Here is a 12061-nt window from a genome sequence, read left to right as displayed (position 1 = left end):
CTCCAGCACGCACACCACAACCGAAGATCGATCACTTTTTTCCCCGCCAAAGAATGTAAACAAACCACCGGACAACTATCCATATACTACCAAAATGTACGGGGACTACGCACGAAAACATCAGATTTCTACACCAATACATCAACCTGTGACTACGATGTAATCGTTATCACGGAATCTTGGCTCGATGAATCCATCTTCTCGACGCAGCTTTTCAACAACCAATACTCTGTATATCGAACGGACCGAAATGCGAGGAACAGTTCAAAGAAGAGAGGTGGAGGTGTACTAATAGCGGTATCAAATAAATTCCCTTCGTCGGAGTGCGAAGAAGCAAGTAACTCGGGAACTGAAACACTATGGGTGCGGATTTGCTCCAGATACGAATCCCTTATAATCGGCTCAGTCTACTTTCCGCCAACCATGAGTGATAACGCTAATGTAGTCGACGAATTTTGCTCTACACTACGCATCATTGCCAATAACTTTCCAAAATCTGCAACACTACTCTTGGGAGACTTCAATCAACCACTGCTACGTTGGGTGCCTTCTGAAGCAGGATACAGTGTGCTAGACCATTCACGTTCAAAAATCTCATCACCATGTGCCAAGTTGCTAGACGAATTCAATTTCATGGGACTAAAGCAACTCAACAATTATTCTAACTCGGCCGAAAAATTGTTAGACTTAGTCTTTGCCAACGATCTCGCGATGAAAAATGTATACTCAGTGAAACCGACAGTCGATCATCTTACTGTCCCCGACACTCACCACCCTTGTATAATAGTGGAACTCAACTAAAAAGTCACTGACCACACCCCCAGCGCTTCGACAGTCCCAATCTACACCTATAACTTTACCAAGGCAAACTATATGAAAATGAGTGAACTACTACAAAACATGGATTGGAATTTTTGCGAATCTTCTCAAGACATCGACTTGGCTACAGAACTTTTTATCACCAAGATAAACAGCACCTTTGCAGAATGTTGCCCTAAGATCCAGACACGAACAACATATCCACCCTGGTCGAACCACGAGCTAAAAGCCCTTAAAGCAGAAAAAATGAGAGCCTACAAACGATACAACAGATCGGGCCTCGAGCGTGACAGAATAACCTTCCACGGTGCCACTGATCGATACCGGCGACTCAATTACGTGCTCCACACGCGATACACGCACAAAATGCAAAAAACATTCTACTCAAGCCCCAAAGCATTTTGGAAATACGTCAACAACAAACGCAAACAGCCTACAATACCGACAACAATGACTCTTAATGACACAAAAGCCTCCACGCCAAATGACATCTGCCAACTTTTTGCTCAGAAATTTGAAAATATGTTCTCAGCTAGCTATGTGGCTTGCACAAACATAAATGAACGCCTCTCACCATTGCCACAAGATGTCCTAGATTTTTCATTTGTGAACGTAAGTGTTACACCTGAATCAGTGCTGGCTTCCATAAATAAACTAAAACCCTCTAATAACCCTGGACCGGATGGAATCCCATCGTCTGCACTTATAAAGTGTGCAAAAGCCATTTGTGTTCCTCTCTGTAACTTGCTTCAAACCTCAATACGCTTGCGCAAATTCCCTGACGCATGGAAATACTCATACATGACGCCAAAACACAAAAAAGGTTCAAAAAGTGATATAAATAACTATAGAGGAATAACATCTTTATGCTCGGGTGCCAAAATATTTGAGATCATCCTCCACGACGCACTATTATTCTCATGCAAAAACTACATATCCGTTAACCAACACGGGTTCGTACCAAAGCGGTCAGTGTCCACGAACCTAGTACAATTTGTTTCGAACTCTATAGAATGCATGGAATCAGGAAGTCAGATAGATGCAGTCTACACAGACTTCAAAGCAGCCTTTGACACAATCAATCATGACTTACTGTTAGCTAAGCTTACTCGCTTAGGGGTAGCACAGGAGGTCGTAATCTGGCTATCCTCATATCTAAGCCAACGAAAATACCGCGTCAAAATTGACAACACCGTCTCAAAGGAATTTAGTAGTAAGTCCGGTGTCCCACAGGGCAGCAACTTGGGTCCACTACTATTTATTCTCTTCATAAACGATCTCTACTTAGCCATTCCGGACCAACCCCTATTGATGTATGCAGACGACATCAAACTATACAGTACGATAAACAGTGTTAATGAATGCAAAATGCCAAAGAATGCAAGCTTCGTTAAATGTGTTTTCCAATTGGTGTGCGTCCAACCTTCTTACCTTATGCGTCAATAAGTGCAACGTTATTAGCTTCTATCGGAAAAAGCAACCAACAACCTACAACTACACCCTGAATAATCATCAACTGGCCCGCAAAAGCGTAATACGAGACCTTGGCACCATTCTTGACCACAAACTTACATTTAATGACCACTACAAATCTGTGATAGACAAAGGAAATCGTATACTCGGCTTCATTATGAGAAATGCTAATGACTTGAAGGACCCTATGTGCCTAAAAGCTTTATATACCTCGCTAGTTCGCTCAATATTAGAATTTAACTCTATCACTTGGACGCCATATTCCGCAGTTTGGATAAATAGACTAGAGTCAATTCAGCGCAGGTTCACCAAAATAGCTCTCTATTACACACCATGGCTCAACCCTACCAACCCGATATGTTATCGTGACCGCTGCTCACTACTAGGATTGCAACCCCTGTCCCACAGGCGAAATGTAGCCCAAGCTACCTTTATAGCTAAACTACTAAACAATGATATTGACGCACCATCGCTACTAGACAAAATAAATATTTCTGCGCCGGAAAGGGCTCTGAGATCCAGAGACCCCATCAGAGTCCCACACACAACTACGACATATGCCAGCAACGCCCCGATCATCGCTATGTCCAAAATGTACAACGTATTCAGTGCCCACCACGATTTCAATGTTAGCACGACCAGTTTTAAAACCAACATACTCTTAAGATGGACGTCCACCACTAACTAAAAATGCTCATGTTGTGATTCTCTTTTCACAGAAGATTGTAAACTCAAATGTAATAGTAACTGTAAGTTCAAACAGACTAAATTGTCCATTGAACAAACTAAACTAAAATAAAAAATAAATAAATAAATAAATGAATGAATAGCGAAGAGGATGCTCTTTTCACCTATTGGGAGTTCGTTTTGATCCCGAACACGTTCAAAATGAACAAAGCAGGTTTTAAGTCCAAGATTTCAACTGACTGGTAAAGATTAACCATCACTAATAAAAAAAGAGAATAGTTTAATGCTTTCCACACACATCAAAATATTTTGACGAACTGTTCGACCACGTGTGTTTTTCTCTTATGAAAACTCCGAAACCAGTCTCTATCAAGAGGAAACTCTACTGAGCTCGATGTGTCGTCAAACAATTCACACCCTTCAACGCTGAAAGCGGTTCGAAGAGCAAATACTCAAAGCATGGTACACAAAGCCAGAAAGACGAAAAAAGCGGAAACCGGCATAGCAATTCCTAAAAGATGTAGGTCACCCCAGTGCTCTGATTCCGGACAATTTTGGGGCGAAGAAGATGCACCTGGAATGCACAGGTTATATTTATTACTTCCGGGAGAAATCCCTTAGAATGCTAGCATCTCACGTCCCGCTGCATGTCGATGGGAGCAAACAAAAAAGCATTTCCACGGGCAATATTATGTTTGCTTGAGCGAAGAAAGTTTCCCTGAAGAAAATGGTATAGATTTTCGGTGCTACGGGTCATAAATCATTCAGCAGGAAATTTCGTTCCGGAAAGAAATTTGAAAGATTCTTCACCCTTGCATGTCAATAGTGCTGCGGAAAGCCGTAACACCATGCAAACAACTATAGCCTCTATTGAACAAAGCAAAAACATATAGGGACAACGAAAATCCCCAACATTCACGCAAACGGCATCCAACCTTCATTTGTACCGATTCTCCACAAACATCAAGTCAAGCTTATTCCGTAATCCTAGTAAAAATGCACCCCATAAGTCTTCCGGCGACTCACTTCAGAATGCACAGACAACGCAGTGCCGCTTAACTTGTACCGAACATTCGCCAAACCTGACATTCCCGTTTTCTCGACTCCTGTAGTCAGTCTCCCAATGCTCCCCGCATCCACCCCGTTGGGGTCAGTCTTAAAAACTTGTTTTGTATCACGTAGTCGGTTTGGGACAGGAGTAAAAAATAAACTTACATGAACGGGAAAACTTTACTCGGGGTTTAAAAGAAAGACTGTACGCTCGGGGGATGAAAAAATACGAAAGCGAGACTATGCGCGATAATTTACGACCCGCAACCGGGGAGGGGGAACAGACTACGGGGCGAAGCGAGCGGGAAAGAAACTATGAAAAATAGTATCATCCTAGGAAAAACCCCATCTGCAACCACGAAAGCCCTGAGCGGTGGCTCAGGAAGAAAGAAAAAAAGGATGTTCATGAAGAACGAACGCGGGAAAACCAACGCGCGAAAAAGGAAACAAAACAAAACGAAGCGACGCGGAACGGGTGAAAAATGAGAAATGTTGTAAGTTTGCTGCTTATTAAATGAGAATTGTATTAAAAAGTTAACGTACGAGCGTGTGCATATATTTCGTCGCCTTAGCTGTTATGATAATTTTTCAATTTTCATTTTTACAACATCGCGCGAACATTGGCCGGAATGGCGGCCAAACGACAACGAGCAAAACCGTGCACCGCCCCCCTGACGAATGGGCAGTACCGGAACGTGCTGCACCGTAACTCATTCGGGGCTTTGGTAGCGCGGCATTCGCAGGGAAGCTGAACACTGACCCTGCTGAACAGCAATACATAAAACCGGTGGTACCATAAACTTGCCCATTAGTGCGCTGTAGGTAGTGTGCATATCTCCACGAAATCGGAAGAGTTGGTAGAAATATGTCGGGGTATATTTTATACTCGTGCGCTTCGGTGTAACGTGGTGGTTGGCAATCTTTCGCCACCCACATATCCCACGTCAACGCCAACCGATGCACGCCGGTAACTCTGATCTACGACCACCTGCCACCTGGTCGGTGAAAAACAGGGGTTAACAAACGAAGCGCTCATTAGCGGACGGCCGGGCGGGCGTGGGAAGCCAATAAAAGTTTGATCCAACATCGACACCGCAAACCTACGGCTGCTTGGGTTCACTGGGTGGGAATTTAACGGCGCAGCGGCTAACCCAATCGGAAAAAGCGATCCACCGATTCCGATTTCCGATGAAACCGAAACCATGTTCCGGCCGAAGCGAAAGGTCAGTCGTGACGTGAGCAGCCCAATAATCTATGACGTTCCGATCCAATTAGTCACGTGATTCGAGCTGCTTTTCCAATTAAAATTAAGTACAATCTCATTTCCTAAATGGATTTATTGAACTGAAACATTAATTCAATTACTTTTATCGTCCCACCGTCTGGGATTGTCCACTTGGCTTGGCCGAGGTGCACTCGATCGGAACATGCTGCCTGGATCCGCAACATAGCGTGCCACTGCGGTCACATTGTTGCCTGCGTGAGGGTGAGGGAATTTCAAAAATTGAAGAAGATGGTGGGTGAATTCCTATCGGAAGCCAAGAGTAAGATACAATCATTTGTGAGAAACGAACGTAACCGTATTTCCAACCGTAACTCACATTGATGCTTTCAACACCATTTGTTGTACAAAAATTGTCAATAAACCACAGAGATTCCAGGATTCCTTATACGGTAAGACACTCACTTTTCTCGGTAGGACTGAGATATTTTTAAATGAAAACCAGATAATGTGTAGAATGGTCCAGTCAAAAGGAATGAACATTGTTAATTTATCGTGGCGATAACATTGTATAGCCATAACCACAATAAAATAACTCACATATTAATGGTTTAAAACTTAATTTTTACTACATGACCAAATACTAAATGAATTAATTGTCACACTAACAAGTGTCACAAAAATAAAACATTTAAATTTCGAACAATCTTATGACTCATCACAACTTAATAATTTGGTAAGACTAGCGTCTACACATTTTAGGGTGAACATAATACTGATAATCATTCAATAAAACTAAATTGAACTGATGGAAATCCAATGCATCAGAGCGAAAAGTAATCAACTTCTACCCATTATTGCAGCATCCTGCATAACAGTTAAAAGATTCCATTCCGTTTCTATGCTACTTTTTTAATGAGTTCAAAGAAATGAAGGAAAAGGCGCTATTGTGCAATCAGTCCAGACCGGTTGCCGTGCCATTTTACCGATAAAGGTTCTTTGAGGGAAAATTCCCATCGAAAAATCACACAATCCCGCTTAGTGTCACCGAAAATCAGCGTGAACCGGGGGGGCGCTGGTGGCCGACAAACTGCCGGCGACACGGCAGGCCGGGACGAGTAATTATTGGTGTTTATTGTGTACAAATAGTCATGCATAATTATTTTCACATTTTTGTCCGATGATGAAGCGCTGTGCAAATATTTGCCGAAGCCGAGGATTTGCGCGTGGCGATAAATTATTGCAGCACCTTTCCAATCGAACATACCTTCGTTTGGTTGCCATGGGGTCGTTCCCGCGGGACTGGGTGGCAGGGTGAAGGGAAATCATGACACCAAACGCTTCCGATAACGAACTGTCGCTATCGGATGAGCGATTATATTGAGCTTCCTACCGGCTAGTGCTCGATGGAGGCGCCCGGTGCTTTGTTCGATTTGTTTGATGCATCTAATAAAAAATCCTGAAAGCATGCTGCATCATATTGAATTTCCATTGAAGAACACAATGATGATAAAGATTTCAGAATCTCCATGATGCTGTTCAAAGCTATGTCATATTTTTCGGAATGTGTATTGAATTATTCTTGCAAAGCGCTGCGATTTCGAAGCATCCATAAAAACGTAACAAAAGCTTTCAAATAACTCGGAGCTGAAAAATATACTGCCAAAAAAAATATTAACCTAATGAAAATACATTCAATGGTTAAGCTGACAGTCTTTGTAACACATTTTACATCGATCTCAAACCACGTTTAATCCTCTAACGGTGCTGATTTCCTCCAATTGATTGATTGATACCTCTTTCCTTTCAGCATTTCTGCTCAACGGACGGCTTGGTAAACATCTTCATTGCCGAGCCGTGGCACCGCCACGTTTGACGGTATCAAAATTCAAACGTCAAAGCACTCACTGGCATTAACGCCATGACGAATCCGGCCAAACGAACGGAGCGCATTAATCTCTCCTGTAATTAATATTCACTACACTTAGCCATCATTTCCGAATCGTTTTCCTATCGCTCGGCCGTCCTCCCGGTTTAATCCGATTCGATTTAGCTGCGGAGGGTCTTAGCTATGACGGGGTTCGTTCGAGCCGAGAGCTCTGCGTTTTCGTTAAGCTCACAGCTCCCTCTTCGCATTACCTCCCTTCGGATAGTCCATCGAGCACAAAGCGTATCCGGTGATGAACAGATTCTTCATCGACTCAAAGTGGACTTTGAGTTCAACGCATCTTATTCCAAAGAAAATCACGGCAACAATCCGGAAACGAGAACGAGGAATAATTTAATAACTAGCGAAAATCGTTCTCCATTCGGAGAATTTTAACTTCATAGATCAAACCAAAGGTTTTTTGTTACCTTAATTTGAAGATTACATAGACCTATTTAATTGCAGGCAAATCAAAAGTCTGCATATCAGAATACAGAACCATATCAACTATTGTAAGCAACTTCTGCAGTTTTACTGTTTACTGTAGTTACTAACGAAGAGAAATCAAAAACGCACAATCTATTAACTCAAGCAGCGCCTTCTTATGCAAGAGGCTGTGATTTACTTTGCGACATTTTTCGCATCCAACCAAAGCTGCTCCCGACATTTTCCACATTGTTACCATTTCGGAACCATCGTTTTATTTTCCCTCCAAGGGTTTGCAAAATCACTTTTTCTTCTTCTTTGCGGCGAGCGAATCAACAATGGATTCTTTCTCCCTTTTATGCACTCCCTCCCAATACAGGACCAAACGTTCGCTGTTCCAATCCGGTGAAGCTCATGAATAAATCTTCCATTTATTTTCCACTCAGCTCCTTTTCTCTCGGCTGGTTGCGTCAACGATTTGGCTGGAGATATCCGTGCCCGATCTATTGCCTTCCGAAACGTCTCCGTCCGGTTCCATACGAGTACAGCGTGGCTCCACTACCACATTAAACGAAACAAGTTGAATTTTCTCAGGTCAACCAATAGCTGCCACCGTTGCCATTCGATTCCGAGTGACAAAATCTCCAATTCAAGATCTGTTTTTTTTTTTTTTCAAAGAACATGAACCACAGCAACAAAATTCTATCCTTTCTCAGATAGTGGCCCTGATAAAATAATGCATCTTGAATATTTCAGCAACAATCTAGATTTTTTGCACTCTTGAATAACTTAAGACAACACTAAGGGCCACCACTAATGAACGACAAAAAAAGGAACCAAAACCAACATCTCTACCCTCCAACGACCTTCCATTTTGACCGACTTTAAGCAGTTAATTTAGAAGCTTCCGAGTACCGGACTTCCAAGTACCTGCTTGGAGACGTCTGAAATTGATGTAATTGTTTGATATTCTAATGAATTTTAGCATTTTATCCCACCATCAGTGAAGCTAGGCCACAATTTTGGCGCAAAGGAAAAGACGACAAAGGACAACGCTTCACAGACCAGTTCCCCACCGTGCGGAAAGAAACGGCCAGCCGAGGAAGGTAGCCACACTGGCCCAATCCCACCGTTCCGAGGAGTGGCGTAAAAGGGAAAGAGAGCAAAGCCATTCATTTTGGTTTTCAAACGTGCCGATGTCATTTGCCCACTTCCTTCAACGTCAAAAACCAGAATAAATAGTGTCAAAAAATTAAAAAAAGTAAAAAAAAAATGGCGGAATCCTAGGACATCGTGGTACATCTTTCTTTCGCCTTCCGTTGCCGGACAGCCTTTGAAGGACAGCGGAGAGAAACGAAACTGCTCACAATTAAGAAAGGACAAGGGCCACGTTTTTCACTCAAACGGTTTCTTTCTTGTGTTTTTTTTTTTGTTCTTTTTCGTACCACTAATTAAGATTTGGTCGGACGGTCGTCCCCGACGAGTGCAAGGCGGACCGACAAAGGCGCACACTCCCGAAAACGAATGGACTGCCGAATCAATTACGGAGCGACGAAAATGAAATGAGCTAAAAATGCGGGTTGCCGAGTGGTGCTGCCGGATGAGCAGGTCGGATTGCTCGCATACCAATGATGAGCCGCCCGGTTTTCTCACTGTTCTAATCGCGCATGAATGCAAAACTTGGACGGTGAATGGCAAATTTTTCATTTGCATGCAGATCAATTCGAATACGCAATCGATAATCGTGTCTGAAAAGACCAGAGCAGACCCAACGAAGTCAGAGTTTCTGGCAATGGTAAATGTATTGACCGATTTGCAATGCCAAATGATGTCATTAATGAGGGGACGATTAAAAAGGCTTAATAAATGCCAGCAATACACAAAACCTATCAACTATAGTTTTCAAATTATTACGTTTTACGGGTAAATAAACTTTTCGAAAACACAACAGGCCATCTAAGCATTTTATATGCATTTCAAAACCACCTGTCAGCTGTTTTTGAAAAGATTCTACTGATCAGAGCACTATTAACTCGCCATTTAATACTGTATAGCCCTAGCGGCAAGTAGCCTTCCTCGAATTTTCCCCAAACCCGAAATGCAGACCATTCCCATTATTTTCCCAACAACCGGGATTCCCAACATTCGCCTCATGCCACTAGCACACTGCGTGTGTGTGCGTGCGTGTATCGTGCACCTTCATCAAGAAATACTTAAGCTTTCCCCACATTTCCGGCAAACAACCGCCATTCAGCTTTTTCCCATTTGTTTATTTTCGGACCGGGTCCCAAGGCGTTCATTCATACGCGCACAAGGTCCACAGTTTTTTTTTTTTTTCCTAGCCAAACCCCGGCACCATATACAGCTGCCGGCCATCGCTGCCGCTGCCTGCGTTTGGGATCAAATTTATTGGCGATATTAAAACGACATTAAATTCCGCACGTTCCCAGCCGAACGCTTGCGGTTGCGAACCGAACGATAATATAATCCTTCCCATCCTTCGTCCCACGCCGGAATGTGTACGCTCCTTCCCGCTCTCAGCGCAAGTGCCCCTAACGTTCGCTTCCGAGCGACATTTGCTTGTTCTCTAGCGACGCGAGGGGTGGGCGAAAGGAAAACAGGGAAAGAGATAAAACAAAAATAAATATCAAACTGACCCAAGCTGAGCCCGCCGGTTCGCAGTACGGCCCAATCCAAGCCCCAAAACGATTGCTAGGCAAAGAAGCAACTACGATGGGGAGGAGAAAAACAGACAGTGGAAACACACATCCCCTCCAGTGTGCCGCGATTGGGTCGGGAATATTGGGCCGGGCTAGGGGCTGATGGGCACCAAATTACCTGCCAAACGTACGATGAATGGCGGTTTCCGGTTCTCGGTCAACTCGGGCGCCAGCACACCAACACCGTCCAGTTCGGCCCCGGTCCGGGGGGAGGGGGCCCAGACCGACGTTGATCCCTACCCGGAATTGCGCCCGAGGGTATAGTCCAGTGTCCCGGAATCAGAACCGGCGCACAGCCAGAATGAAAAACGGGATTTGAGGGATCGCTATCGATACATTTTTATATATCTATCTATCTGACCAAATATATAGTCATTACGCATATTATATTGTTGATTGTTGAATAAATTGAGCCCATATCTCGGCATCCAAGCTGTGAGACGGAAACAAACAGGATACAAAAAAGAAACCATCGGCACTGCCCTGGGGGAGAGTTGTATTCGTTTTCCACAAACCAGTTATATCGGCACCGGAATTGCGAAACTGTCCTCTAGGAAAACGTTAACAAACAAACATTATTCCAGTGACTACATATTCCAAGTATCAATCCATTCGCAAGAAGAAGCATGTTGAAATTGGTATGCAGATGCTTTATAAACTAGTAAGAGGAACCAAAAACTCAATCCTTAAGCTCCGGCTAAGCAAGCAAATCGAACAAACTTCTGATTAACTAGAGAATCACCGCATCGAGTACATTGATTCAGTAGCTGAACTGCAAAGCTCCGACTCTCGGCAGCGTCAAAAGAATGCCCCCCAAAAAGAGGGACTCCAAATGTGTAATCGATACATCAGGATTTGTGCATCAGCAACCCGAATCGTCCATCCCACTTGACCGGACGGCAGTTTTTGAACGCTTTTCCACTTCCACTGGATCCACTGGAGAGAGAAAAAAAAATCTCTAAAACTGCGGAAACACTAAGCCTCTGCCTGGCGGAAGGATTGCGTTCCTAACGAACAGGATAAAACGCACTCCCGTGTCCAGATAAACCGGCCCCACTGCCCCTTTGGTAGGATGGGGTTGGAGGAAAACGAGGCATCCTGAAATCGATAGATACAGAATTAGTGGCTTCCGGAACATTGTACGCACCGGGGGGGGATGGTGAACGGGTTTTCCAATAGGAGAGATGATAACGTACGATCGGACGAAAGAAAGAAGGAAAAATCCACATGCTCACGAAAATACCCAATCTCGTCCAGTCTGAGCCTACCCACCGGTTAGCCAGTTTAATACGCAACGTGACACTCGTTCGAGCATTTTTTTCCGACGGGTGGAAAACGGGGGCTGGTAGGATGGGTGGATTTTGAAGGTTTGTTTGGGAACTGCAAGAGGATTGTTTTTCACCCAGTTTTCTTTTTTTCTGATTTTTTTTGTGACAGCAAAACTCGGACCACATTTGGCCCTTGTAGCCCGGGCGTTGAGGCTGGTGGTTTCTATTTTCGATTATTTCTATTCCTAACCCACGCACGTACGTAACGGTGAACGGTGAAAATCTAAGCAAAAACAAAATGCACAAACGTACTCATCCCACACGATCATGATTTGTCTGAAAGTTTTATAAACCCTTTAGTGCCTGCCGCTCGTTCGCTTTTCGCAACCGCCGTGGGATGGAGAGAATTTATTTTCCCTACCGGTGGGAGGGTCGAAACAGCGGGCGAATGTTATTTGTACACCCCATT

This window comes from Anopheles ziemanni, chromosome 2, assembly GCF_943734765.1.
Source record: "Anopheles ziemanni chromosome 2, idAnoZiCoDA_A2_x.2, whole genome shotgun sequence".
In the NCBI taxonomy this organism is placed as follows: Eukaryota; Metazoa; Arthropoda; class Insecta; order Diptera; family Culicidae; genus Anopheles; species Anopheles ziemanni.
This window is presented reverse-complemented; position numbering follows the sequence as displayed.